Source organism: Thalia democratica, chromosome 1 (genome assembly GCF_965202585.1).
Source record: "Thalia democratica chromosome 1, ktThaDemo2.hap1.1, whole genome shotgun sequence".
In the NCBI taxonomy this organism is placed as follows: Eukaryota; Metazoa; Chordata; class Thaliacea; order Salpida; family Salpidae; genus Thalia; species Thalia democratica.
Window position 1 is genome coordinate 13360217 of NC_139165.1, and position 14986 is coordinate 13375202.

A 14986-nucleotide genomic window follows, 5' to 3' on the forward strand; every position below is an offset into this window, starting at 1 on the left:
TGATGATATTTAAAGTTAAATAAGGGCCCCTTCAGAAAAGGTAAATTAAAAAACGATTTAAGTAATTTTAAATGAAACCTGTATCTAAATATGATGTCATGACCCAGCAATACAAGTATAAACATTTAAATCAGTTTTACTAGTCCAAATAATCTATACAAACAAATTAAGATATTAGCTCTTCAAATGCATGCATCATTCAACAACTTTAGCAGGATTTCTTTGCCAACATGGCAACTGCTTTTCTGTTTCCTACAAACACACCATTCAGTATTCTGACACAACTCCTAGCTGCTTCTGATACTTCAAAAGAAATCAACCCTTCTAAACCGTCAGCAGAAGATTTCAAGTTAGTATTTATAACATTTCCAAAACCTTGGAAGCTTTGTCTGACTTTGGTTTTTGACAATTTATGAGGCAAACGTACATAAACAGTGTTTGTTGTTTTTCTTTCATTAATCTCACACTTTGGTTTCAGAGCAAGTGTTTTCTTGTGTCTCTGGTTTTCAACTTGCCTAAAACTAGTGAATTTTGCAGAATTTTTTATAGGAATACTAGTTGTATTAAAAAATTCTGCCCTTAAGCTCTTAAAGTCTTCAGGGTCCAAACATCTTTCGAGAAACTTTTCATCCAAAGTTTTAAAAGATTCAGCATCTAAAAGTTTATCAATCACATCTTTAGAGCTTTTAATTTTATTGCGTGCTTTTTCATCAGATAAGGATAAATAATTAAAACTATCATTATTTCTCCTGACGTTAGCATGTTTTATAGTGTTTCTAATATCATTTTGCTAAGGAATCCGAGCTTCCAAACAGCTAGAAACTAGTGAAGTTTCTTTCATGTTTTCAATAACACATAACCAATCTACTATTCTTTCTTCAGTAGAAAAAAACGGATGACTCAACAAAGAACCTTGAGAGTTAGAGCTCCAAGATTTATCCGAGCATCCTGAAGAATATAAAGAACTCATTGAAGTGGAACGAGAGTCCGAGTCGGTAGTGGTTGTTGAAATTTCTTCTTCGCTGTTTTTCGTTTTCTTCAAAACTTTGAAGAATTTTAAGATCTTTTGTTTTTCTGATGACATAATCGTTATTAAATTGATCTGATTTTTTTTAAACTATTTCCCAACTTATAAATAAAATTATTACCCAAAAACATGTTCTTTTATTTAGAATATATGGAAGTTTATCTATAAATAAAAAGAACTTTTCTATGTTATTTTTATTTCTACAAGTTTAAGTGAAAGAATCTTAGAAAATTGAAAATATTAAAAACACTTTAACTGCTGAGTCGTAGAAACTAAATAATGATCAAACCAATTATGAACACCTAAAATTAAATCACATATTTATATACTATAAACAATAAATTAGCTGACATTTTATACAACTTATTACAATGTCGTTAATTATCTTAAATTATCACATAGTTTAATTAGTTTAAACACTTTTTATTTATAATTTGTTAAAAGCTACAACAGTTCTACGTCGCTTTTAAGCTTTAGGTCCTACAATTTTCTTTTGATTTTTAAAAAATGTTAAGCTTCATATTCTTTAAATATCTTTGTTTCACTTCTTTTATGTTTAAAAAATATTTTTATACTTGAATAACTTTTTAAACACTTAACATACTATTTATATTTTGATAACTGCTCAATGTGTAACAACTTTATCCATATTTGTGCAAATAAATTTTATATATTTATATTTATTAGACATACATGCAACTATTACTGTTAAAAAATAGGAATTTATTGCTTTCAAAAATATATAAACACACTCTTCAGTATAATTAAGTGTGCAATTTTTAGCTATCTATTTTTATTTTTATAAAGAAATTAGACTTGCTTACATATAATAATTATACTTGCTTTATTTTATACTTTAAAAACTAAAAAAACAAACATTTAAATTTGTTATCATAATCCTTTTTCAAACTTTGGTATAAATTAAAACATTTTTTTGATTACACAATTTTAAATACTTTAAACAACATCTTAGGCTACTTAGTAACTTATAATTATTTGCAAAAGTAACATGCCATATAAAAAGAAAACTAGATTTGTGATTCTCAAAGTTTAGCTAACAATTTTGATTATGAATTAGAGTTTAGTTTTAAATACTATGAAGTTAAGCTTGCTAATCTAACTATAAAGTTGTTTGAAACCTGTGTTGTTAAACTGTTTAAGTGATTTTCATTAATTTCCTAAAATAATTTGAGAGGAAAAGCTATTTTAATTAAAACTATTTATGCATTAAAACTACTTATTTCAAAATTTAGTAGTCATAGATTCTAATACTTTGTAATGACTTTTGTTTTAAAGTCTATAGTTTAAAATGCAAAACAGTGTAAAAAAGTACATACAAGCCTTAAAATTTAACAAAATCCATTTAGCTACCTTTTAGTATCAAAACAAATACTTGTAGGTAAATCAAAAAGTCTTACTTTTTAAACATTTAACTTTTCTGTTTTTCAATGTAACAAAACTTCTAAGTATTATACAAGAAAGCAAGCGAATTTATTTTTACTTAATAAAATTCAAAGTATTATTCCGATTACAAAACATTATACAATTGTTGTTTAATTATTTGCACTAATTTATACACTTTAAACTAATCAAAACTTAATTAAATAGTTTTATATTATTTTGTAAAAATAAACTTACTTATTTTACAATATAGAGAAAAAGTTTTAGCTCAGTATTATATTACATAAAATTAAAAATTACTTAAAAAAAAAGTTTTTGATGTATGCTATAGATCCTTTTCATTGTTTGCAATCCTTTATTATTATAGTAATCTGTCTGTATACGAAGACTAAAAATTATTCTAATAACCAATAATAGTAGGTTAAAAACATGAATACTACTACAATGTTTTATATAAAAATAACTAATTTTTCATTTGTCAATTATAACATAAGCTCGTTTTAATTTAAGAATAAAAATATTTAACTTTTTAAATCTAAAAGATATGTTTCAACTTTAAAACTTTTAGTTTTTTTAAATCAAAAAACATTATAAAGAAATGCAGAAACTCATAAATAATTGATCATTAGTTAACCAAAGTTTAAACTATATCAACATCAGTTAAATTTGTTTACGGAATTGAAAAGTAAACATCTAAATAGTTAAACAATTTAAAAGATAAATATCTTCATATATTAAAAGCCATGTACTACATGTCAAAACTGATGTTAAAAAGATGTAAGCTTCTTAACTGAAAATTATTGTTTAATAAGCTTTAATGAAGAATAGAAATTGCACACTAAAATAAAATTTTAATACTAGTAATCTAAAACAGAAAAACAAGCAAGCTGTGAACCTAAAAGTTTGAATAATAAACGCATTGTTTAGAACAGGGGTCGGCAGCCTTATCTAACTTGCGGGCCAATTTTCCTAAGAAAAAACTGCTCGCGGGCCGCACTATTTAAAATAATTGAGGGCCGCATTTATTTCAGAAAAAATTCTTGTAATCAGTATAAATATATTATTAAAAACAAAAATATGATAAAGTAAGCAATATTAGAGCACTAATAAGGAGTTTTTTGATTTAAGAGCCTAACTGTAAGTTTTTATTACAAATCTTTTTTTTTGTTTTTAAAGTATATATTTTGGGCAGAAAAGGAGCTCGCGGGTCGCAGATTTTGACTTTAAGGGCCGCATTTGGCCCGCGGGCCGCAGTTTGCCGACCCCTGATTTAGAATAAAATCAAACATGTTGTTAGAGTTTATTTTGTATCAAACGTCAATACCTAATTTATTTCCTTGCCAACGATTAATAATTCAATTTTACAACAATTTATTTCACCCAAAATCGTAACTTTTCAAAAAACTTTAAAGAGGTGTTAAACTATTCGAGGTTTATTTTAAACTACAAACAAGTCTGAGTGTTTAGTAGCATTTGCTTAGATAAAATTCACTCATTAAAGTGTTAATACAGTTTATTAACATTAAAAAAAATATATACTGTAAAAACATTAGAAAAAAGTATACTTTAAGTCAGCTTTAAATTACAAATAAAAATTTTGAATAAAAACATACAAAACTTTAAAAATCCACTGAACAAATAGTGAGATATCAGTACTTATCTTTTATTAATCATTATGGCGAAGTTCATTGCTATAACTTCTAGAAATAAGTTTATATGTTTTTATGTATTATTAACCACATTCTAGTGGTTTTCAAATATTTACATTCGGACATTATAAAATGAACTATAATAACAACTTAAAATTTGAAAGAGAAATTTTAATGAATACTTGTTACAAAAACTTCATAAGTCAAGGAGAGTTTAAGTTTTATCTTATCAAATTCTTTCTTTAAAGCTGTGCCATTTATTTATGTAAGTAGGCTTTATGAAAGCAAAAAATAATTTATTTTATAAAACAGTAAGATATTTTGTTTTATTAAATACATTTATTTTCATACATATCAAGTTCACAATAATTAGTAAAAAATAATTGGTACTTAAAAAGCATAAGTTTGTGCACGTACAAGTAATTCTAATAAAGTTTTTAGTTTTTTTAAATGGTTAAATTTTGAAATAGATAAGTACTTTTTAAAACACCAAGTTCCAATTTAATTCATATAATAAAATTAATGTAATTATATTACTAAGAATAAGATCTTTTTATAGCTAACTACAATAGTCGTAAACTCGTAAGTTAGGAGTTAAAAAAAATTGCGCAACTTTGACAAAGATATCACGCAATGCAGTTTCACATGTATGTATATAAATTATCAATAAAGCTCTTATTACTGTGTAGCAGGATGGTTCGCAGCACTACTATGCTGCCTGCCACTCACGCAGAACGAGCACTCGTGGGTTCGAATTCCATGAGCGCCCTCCAAATAAGGAATGTGATAATAAACAACAGGCGACGCTCGTTCATTTTGTTGATAATTTAAAAATGTTGTGGTGTTGTAGATTTTGTGTTTCAAATGACAAGTAATGAACCCGGAAACGTAGACACTAACAATTAGAATTCGTTTTGCGAAACCACTTTACACTATGTTTGAAAAATATGTACTCAACAAAATATATTATTTATTTGTTAGTATCATAAATAAAATATTTGAGTTTTTAATATTTAACTTGTAACACTTTGAGCAGTTATCAACATTTTAAGAGTGTATTAATTTTTGAAAAGGTCAAGTTATGCTATTCAAGGATATAAAACATTTTTTAAACATAAAAAAAATTAAACTAAAACATAAAAAGTTAATAAAGCTTAACATAAAAAAAAAAAGTCGTAGGAATTAAAGACTAAAAGTAACAGAGAACTATTTTAGCAAATAAGAAATTAAAAATAAGAAGTGTTTAAACCACTTAAACTACGTGACTAACTAAGATACTGTGATAAGTTATATAAAACTTCAGTTGATTTATTGCTTGTAATATGTAAGTTTGTGATTTAGTTTTAGTTTTTTATCATTGAATTGATCATTTTCTGTTTCTATTATTTAGCATTTCAAATGTTTATAGCATACCTAACATTTTTTCAATTAAACTTGCAGAAATATAAATTGCATAGAATAGTTCTTGTTTTTATAGAAAAATTTCTGTATATATAAAAAGCAAAAGAAAAAATTTTTAGGTAAAAACTTTATCTATACGTTGGTAAATAATATTTTTTTTGAATTATTAAATAATCATTATGTCATCAGAAAAAGTAAATATTTTAGAATTCATCAAAATTTTGAAGAAAACGAAAAACAACAAAGAAGAAAATTCAACAACCACTACCGACTCGGACTCTTGTTCCACTTCAATGAGTTCGTTGTATTCTTCAGGATGCTCGGATGATTCTTGGAGCTCCAACTCTCAGAGTTCTTTGCCGAGTCATCTGTTTTTATTTACCTAAGAAAGAACTAGAATAGAAGATTGGTAGCGTATTATTGAAGGTAAGAAAAAAACTCTATACCAGATTCTAGCTGTTCTTAATCCCGAATTCCTTGGCAAAATGATATAAGATACACTAAAATCTGTGCTAACGTCAGGAGAAATAAAGATAGTTTTAATTATTCATTTTTATCTAACGACAAAGCGCGTAATAAATTTGAAAGGTTTAGCTGCAAAGACGCGATTGATAAATTTTTAGATGCTGAATCTTTTAAAACTTATGATGAAAAGTTTCTTGAAAAATGTTTGGACCTCGAAGACTTTGAAAGCTTAGGAGCTAAAATTTTTGATACAATCAATAATCTTATAAATTTTTTTTCAAAATCTACTATTCTTAAGCAAGTTGAAAATCAGAGACACAAGTAAACACTTGCAGTTAAATCAATGTGTGAGATTAACAAAAGAAAAACAACAAACACTGTATATGTACGTTTACCTCTTAAATTGTCAAAAGCTCAAGTCAAAGAAAGCTTCCAAGGTTTTTGGAAATGTAATAAATACAAACTTAAAATCTTCTGCTGACGGTTTAGAATGGTTGATTTCTTATGAAGATTCAGAAACAGCTAGGAGTTGTGTCAGAATACTGAATGGTGCGCCTGTAGGAAACAGGAAAGCTGTTGTCATTTTGGCAAAGAAATCCTGCTTAAGGTGATGACTGTACAACTTATCAATGATGCATTAAATATCTGCACTTACAAAACTATTTTACAATTGTACTTTTGGACTAGTGATAATTGTTGTAAGTGTTGCTCATAACTTTTTTTTTAAATACATGTTTCATTCGCTTTATAAAGCTTGAAATAATCAAACTGTTTTTTAATCTACAATATAAAGAAATATATGGAGACATAAATATACTTTAGTTATCGAGTTTTGAAGGATAAATAAAGACGCTTAAAATATTTAGTCCTAGGACCTGATGCACGAAGAACATTTCGGTTATCGAGTTGCACACTACTTGGATACCTTTTAACTAGGACCATAGAAAATCTTGATGACTATGATGTGTTTGATTTTAATCACAAGTATTTTCTTTTTAAAATCTCATGCATATTTCGAAACATATTATATAATTCTAAAACAGTTCATCCAATAAACTGAAATATTTAAAAGCTATTTTAATTTGATAACAGTTTTTGGTTACAATAAAAATATATTAACTTATCTGATATAAGGCAGCAAACTTTGCAAAAATGCTTTTTAGGTATTAAAAAATAATATTCGCTTATCCATTATTGTTAAACAAATTGGATTTAGTTGAAACTGTTATAAACTTTTAACATGTTTATTGTTGACTCAGTAGTTCTTTGTTCTTCTGTTTTTAATTTTTAAGAAACTTATTTGTAGCTTTTATACCGACGTGAAAAATTTAGTTTTTTGTGCTTTCGCTGTATATATATTTCGCTGTATATTTTGTCTTAATTACACTTGTAGTACTTTTAAAACTAAAACAGTTTAGTATTTCAATTCATTAAAAGCATGCAAAATAACTAGTTGGTAACCAGCAATCCTTTTTCTTAACTACATATCAAAATTTATAAATTAAGCTTCAAAAAAATTTAGAAACATATTTACAACACCTCAGATATAAAATAAATGTCTTGTGAATAAACAAGAACAAATTGAGAAACTAAATTGTCTATAAAACGATTATATTAATGATTACAAATAAGTGAAAAAAAATTATTAGATCATTATAGGCTGAATATGTAGGAGTCCGGTGCTAGCGGGTCAAATTTTATTTTTAGTTACTTTATGCCAAAGTTGTAGGGCCCGTTTAAATGGTTCATTATTTTAAAAGTAGAAAACTCAACATTTACTTATTAACTTGAGCCCAAGCAACTAAAACACAGATTAACAAACTTATTAAAAAAAAAATTAACTATTTCATTAGCTTTAAAAGCCAGCAGTTTGAGATACATTAAGAGAACACAAAAATTGAAACTAGACTATTTCAATAAGTTGAAGTTTTTAAGAGTTGGCAGAAACTCAGCTGCATTGGTTAAACTGATCTTCTTTTCCAAACTTTTAGAGATAATACCTGCAGCACCTTTATTCAGGAGCTCTGATAATGAAATGAAAGTTACGTCTTCGCATCTTTCTCTGCCTGTATTCATTGATATATTTAATTCAATTATTTTAATTTTAATTTATGATTAAATTTTAATGAGTTTCGGTAAGAAGGGTTAGGAATGAGGTTATAAAATAGAAAAAAAATCAAAAACTAGCTTTAGTAAAAACTGCTGACTCTGCCTTTTTTTAAGTTCAGACTCATCTTCTGTATACTATCAGTTGCGAAAAATTAATTTAACAAAAAATTTATGGAAGGATTAATTGGAAAAACTAACTTTATGCTCGAATTATAGTATTGCTGATTACAAAGGCAACCGTGGTATTTATTTGATATCGATATTCACAAACAAATTAAATTATTTTTATTGTAGGCAAATCAAAGGAATTTGAGTATTCTAGTTTAAACATAACTTATTGAACTTTAGTTGTACATAACAATTGTCGTTAACCTTAAAAATACTCATTAACAATTTTTAAATTTACTGCCTAATGTAACTCATACTTTTAACTTAATTAAAATGCTTTTTATTGCAAAAAAAATATTGTAACTGAAACTTTAATATTTTTTAACTATTATTATTGTTTTTAACGATAGCTTTTATATAAGAAAAAATAGTGTTTATTAAACACTTTAGGACCGATTTAAACTAAATCATAATTACTACAAATAAAAACACATTTTAGTCCTATAGGTACTATATAGTAGTATTTAGATATATTTGTGACTTGTAACGGGGCCAAAGGGTACCATAATTCATAACTTTTACTATATTATCTAAAGTTTATGATGAATAGCAAATAAAAAAAATTCATAGGCATACTTAAACATAGTTATTTTGATGTACAATTGAGGGACCACTGCATTTTCAATAACTTCAAAGGGGCCTTACCAAAAACAATTTTGATTTGCTCTTGATAGGTAGGGTAAATAAAAATAACTCACATTCTTGATTGTTAATCTCAGAATTTATCTCGTTCGCTATACCATCCTTGCAAAACTTGACATAACCATGTTCATGTTCATTAGTGGATAATGTTTCATATTTTTCTTCCTTTTCTCTACAGGATTCGCAATCTGGCCCTTCTAAAGCTCTTTTTATTGCTTTATATAAACTTTCTGTAAGATTTTATTTAAACTTAAATGTTAAAAACCAATTCAGTTTTATTTTATTAAGACTTCTTTTAGTGATGTGTATAGTTTTTTATATTTAAAAAAAAAATTGAAAAATATTTCAACTTTTATAAATATGTTTATATTAAAACAATATGTTATAAAAAAATCAAGTGTGAGTATAAATCAAACACTGAAACTTGTTTTTTATGAGTTGGAAAAGTAAGTGACAATAAAAAAATATTTTACTATTACAACTTAATAAAAGCAAGAAAACTAAAGTATTAACTTACAAAATTTTAATTATAATGTGGACCATCTGGCTAGACTATAGAATAAATTAATTTCTCTTTATTTTGTTGCTTTACAATTACATGTTAAAAATTTGTTAACTTATATATTCTTTAACTAAATATATTATAAATAGAATACCAACTAGTATTTACTCATATATTTAAATTGTCTCAAAAATTTGTATTAACAACTTTAAACTAACTACTTTATAATTTACACTAATACTTCTTAACTGTATTACTTTATTGTATAACTAAAATTAGTGCTTCAAAATCTTATTGTATGAACTATTTATTATTACTACAATTGAGTCTTCATTCTGTTCTATATTAAATTTTGATTTACTTAAACTAAATAACTATTGATAGCATTTTAGTAATAAGCTAATACTTTACTCAGTAGATTTTTCTGAATAAGTTCTATAAAAATCTACCTTGTTGAAGTTGGTCTATTCCCAATAAAAAATACTTAGACCTTTTGACATCAGCAAAAACTAAAATAAAAAGTTTTAATTAAAAAAATAATAAACACAGTTTTAATTATATAATAGAGTTCTAATACTAAAATTTCAAACTAAAACATTCAAGCTAATTTTAGTGTTTTGTACGTTGTATGTTACAAATGTATTTATTGAGCTAATATTTACAGTGGGAAATAATATTCTACAAGAAACGTCGATAAGGTACGCACTAAATTGCGAAAATAAGTCAGTTTAAAATATTAAAATACAAAGACATTATTTAACATTATAATTAAATTTTATTTAAATTTTATTGTTAATAGTTATTTGTTTATCATCATTGTTTCATGTTAAATACCTTTGTATTGCTAAACTAAGCATGACTTTTATTTGTGTTTTATATTTCTAGGTGAACTAGTCAAACTAGTAAAATGGTTTTATTAAGTTTCTTTTATATTTTAATTAGTAATCAAAATAATTTTTCTGAACATTTTATTTTTGTGTATTATACGCGTTAATTTTTTTTTGTAATACATAGTTTTTAGTTCTTTGTATATAACTTAAACTTTTAATAAACTATATACTACATCAAGTTTTATTAGATTAAATTGGGAAAATTAAAAATAACTTTTACTGCAGTCACTTCTTTCATAATTTTGATATTCTAAAAGTAATATTATTTAAATATTTTTTGTTTATTGATCGACAAAAAAGCGCTCAAAAAGTTTGGTCTATCGACCTAGTTTACGAAGTAACCTTTTGGTTATTAAGTCTTACACCAAAATATACACCAATACAATCAATAACTACTTTTCTATTTTGTATTTATCCAGTCACATAAAACTATATAATAAACGTTTAGCTTGAAACTTTTTTTTGATTGAGCAAGACTCTCAAAGTTTCTAAAAATATATAAAACTTATGTAAAAACTATATTAAAATACAATAACATAAGTCAAAAAGTAATATTATCAAATTATACTTTTTAATAATCAAATAGTTTAGGTCGAATTTTTTTTTGTTATATCCAATATAACAAACACCCTCAAAAATTGTTTAAAAACAAGCCTTTTTTTTTCATTAGCCAAATTTTTTTTTTTTCATTAGACCCTATTTGAAAAATTTAAAAAGCAATAATATAATAAAAAGCACTTCTATAAAATTTCCCAAAACCTACCTTTAGACTTTTTTTCGCTCTTGATCACCAGCGCAAGAATATTTCGCGTAAGTATAAATGATGGCCATAAAGCCCCTAAGGAGACCACTTAACCCATTTTGGGAAAACCTGGTTTTGTTTATTTAAAGTTGTTTAAAATATAAGTTGTTAATTTAGCTTAGTTTTTTTCATATCCCAAGCACTAGTTTAACACTCAACTCTATTCAAAGCAGATGTTTAATTTATGATTTTAACTCTTTATAGGATGACTTTAAAATTATAACGTAAACAGTTGTGCAGTCGGTTTAAAATATTTTTTGATATGAGATAAAAATTAACTAATTCTTAAAAAAAACAACAACAATAATTATCAGAAATAGTTCATTTATGACTAAGAAAAAATGTTTCACGTTTATACAACGGTAATATATGTTTTGATAGCTTTAAAACAAGCATTATACTAAGTAAAAGTAAAAATCTAAAAAATGTAATTTTTTTCAAACTTATACTCATAAATTTTACTTCTAAATCAAAAAATGATAGCTTAAAAACTAAAAGAAAAGCGTAGGCTGATAACATTCAATATGCCAGTATTTATTTAGGCCATCATCAACAAAGTTGAGATGTTTTATGCCATCGATAATAAACAATTATATTCACCGCATGATCAACAACGATAGCATCCGAGACAATCCTACGACCGGTTTCGTCCTTTTTAGGACTCATCAGGCAGGAATAGTCGCTAGAATACGCTGTTGTGATCTAACCAAGCGGGCTTAAGTACGATGTACTGAAGCGACCGTTTGTGGGCAAAAGTTGACGCAGGCTAATCTTCACAGCCAAACGTCTTAGACATTGTCAGCTTAATATGAGATTTTACTCTCTACGCTCGTTTTATCAGTTTTAGTCAGTATTTATTTCGGCCGTCATCAACAAAGTTAAGATTTTTTATGCCATAGATAATAAGCAGTGAACTTAGACAATGTCTAGGACGTTGGGCTGTGAAGATTTGCCTGCTTCAATTTTTCGCAATCACAACAGCGGTTTCTCGCGACTATTCCTGCCTGATGAGTCCTAATTCGGACGAAATCGGTCGTAGGATTGTCTTGGATGCTGTTGTTGTTGATCGTGCGATGAAGTTCATTGTTTATTAATACACAAAATGTACATGGTTAGATAACATTGTATAATTAAAATGAGATGTTTGTGCTCACTAGGCTTATAGTTTAATTTAATAACTTAATCAACTAAAAATTTTGAACTGATTTTACGATTTATATTTTCTTTAATATGTAAAAAAGTCTTAATGTCTGTTTGTACTATTGACCATTTTTTCTTTAATAGATTTTTTTTTGTAAACATCAACAATTTTAAGTGGTTTAAACTTTGAATCTGATATATCAAAATAAATAAAACACTTATATTTATTAAAACGAAACTTTTTTGCTAAACTAATCAGAGAAAAAATAGTTTAGTTTAAACAAGTAATCAAAAAATCGAACAAATGTTTGTGTTAGTTTGCTAAAAAATAGAACTTTATGCACAATTAAACGATTACTTTTTTAAATGTTCTAGTAAAAAGTTTTCAAATCAATTCAAACTTTTATGAAAATTTTTAAAACTAGTTCCTTTTTAAAGTAAGTTTGAAGTTCTATTTATTTTATGTTGTGTATACCTTCTAAATGTTTTGTAGAAATTTAACATGTAAATTTGTGAGAAATATGTAAACAATACTAAATTTAATATTAACGAAAGCTATTCATTAAACTAATTATAATAATAGTTGAACTGAGTTGCTTTTTGTTTTATCAAGGAAGTCATTTAGTTTTAAACAAGTAGACAAACTTCATTGATTATATCTTTTCTAAATTTTTACTAAACTAAAAATGGTTGAACTTATAAATTTATAAAGATAATTTAACTGGTTTTTTTATAATTTTAAATTGATTAATTTGTAAAACGAACTAAATAGAAATATGTGTGATTAAAATAATTGAAACAAAACATATCATAAACTAATTAGTTGAAAAAAAGTCTATACGCCAAACCTTGTACTTCTTAAAAATTTTGTTTTACATAAATACAAAAAAGTAACGATACATTTCAATTAGAAATAATCAGTTTTACAGATAAAAGCAACACAGTATACTTTATAATATTATTACAGTAAAGTCGATGTTTGAACTTTAAGCCATGGCTCAAATACTCAAGTATTTACTAATTTTACTTTTTATTTTCAAAACTGGAAATCATTAAAAAACTGTAAGGAATTTAAAAAAATTGCTTAAAACTTATATTTAAACTTTTATCAAAATTTTAATTATAACATTTAAAAAATAAATCTAAAGCTTAAGAAATTTGTAAGCAACTATTATGAATAATTAAACTTACTTTACAACAAATAAAATAACCTTATTTAGTATGTTTTTATTTCTTATATAAAACTAATTATGAAAGCAATATTAAATAAATTCTGTTGTGAAACTTTTTATAAGCGTAAACAATAAAACGAAAGTAAAAAACTTTCTATTTAAAAAATAACACTGCGCTACTTACAAAATAAGTTACTTGTTGTTCATAACAAATAAGAGAGAAAAACAAAACATTTTTAATCTCTTTCTCAAAGCTTTCTCTTTTTTTATCTTTCTCAAAATGTTTTCGAGAGAGTTTTTCTAAAAACCAAATAAAAAGAAAAAAGTCATGTGGAAAAGTACAATGTTTAAAATTAAATGCTTCATTTACGAATAGCAACAACTGTATCAGTTATTGTATTTAAGCTTTATGTATTTTTATTAAGTTTTTTTTTAGGTTTTTAAGATTAGTAAGATAGTTACAGTTATAGTAGTAAGGGTATACTATCAAAAACCACCCGCGTTCAAAATGCACCTGATTTTTTAATATATTTTCTTTCATTATTAATTTATGTAATATGTTCTTTGAAGTTTTTTTATTTATTTTTTATTTATTTTACCTCTAAACCTTACCCTCGATCCGTAAGCGTAAGCGGTTCTCGTATTTGATTGGGTGTATTTTGACCAGATAGATTTTGAACACGGGTGGATTTTAAACGTGTCTCGTAGTAAAATACATTAGTTAATAAAAAACATTTCTAAGAGCTGTTATTTAAATCTCATAGATAACCTAGCTTATTTATTTTACTATAAACTATAACAAATTAATTATTTTAGCAAGTTATTAAAAAATACTTGATAAACTTAATAAAGTTTTTCGAACATTTTAAACTTTAACATTTTAATCTTAATTTAAAATCAAAATAATTGTGAACAACATATTATAGCTAATACCCAGTCATATTAAGTATACTTTCTGTTGACATTTGTTTCATTAGTTGTCAGTCAAAAATCAGTTGAAAGATAAATTACCCATAAAAAATAACCTTTACACTTATATTGTTGTCATAACTTATAGAATAGTTCTAATTAACTTTTTTAAAAGAAAATTCTAGCTTTAAAAACATTTTATAGTTATATAAATTAATATATCTTTCTTTTAAACTGGCTTTTTTCATTTTAAATAGGAAGTATAAACATTTATTTACTATACAATGAATTTTTTTACTAAAAATAAATTCAGTTTCAGGCATTAAAAAGTAAAACAATATCCAATTAATTTAATATTTTAAAAAAGTAAAATATGTTTGGATTACATTTTTTAAATAAACGTATTAGCTGTTAGATGAGAAATAACTTATTGAAAGTTAGAATGGTTTTGGTTTGGTTTTGAAACAATATTTTTTACTATTGAATTTTTTTATAAGTTAAACACAGAAAGAAGTTAAGTTTAAAACTTTTTAAAAAAATATTAAGTGTTTTTCAACTTTTTCTTTTTAAAATTATTTACCGGTTTTTGTGTAACAATTAGTTTCAAAATTAACTGTATCAAGTTAGTATAATACAATTGTAAAGTATCTTAAACTAGTAGTTTTTTTAGTTCCACTGTGTTATAAATTTTGGTTACCAAAAAGTTTGA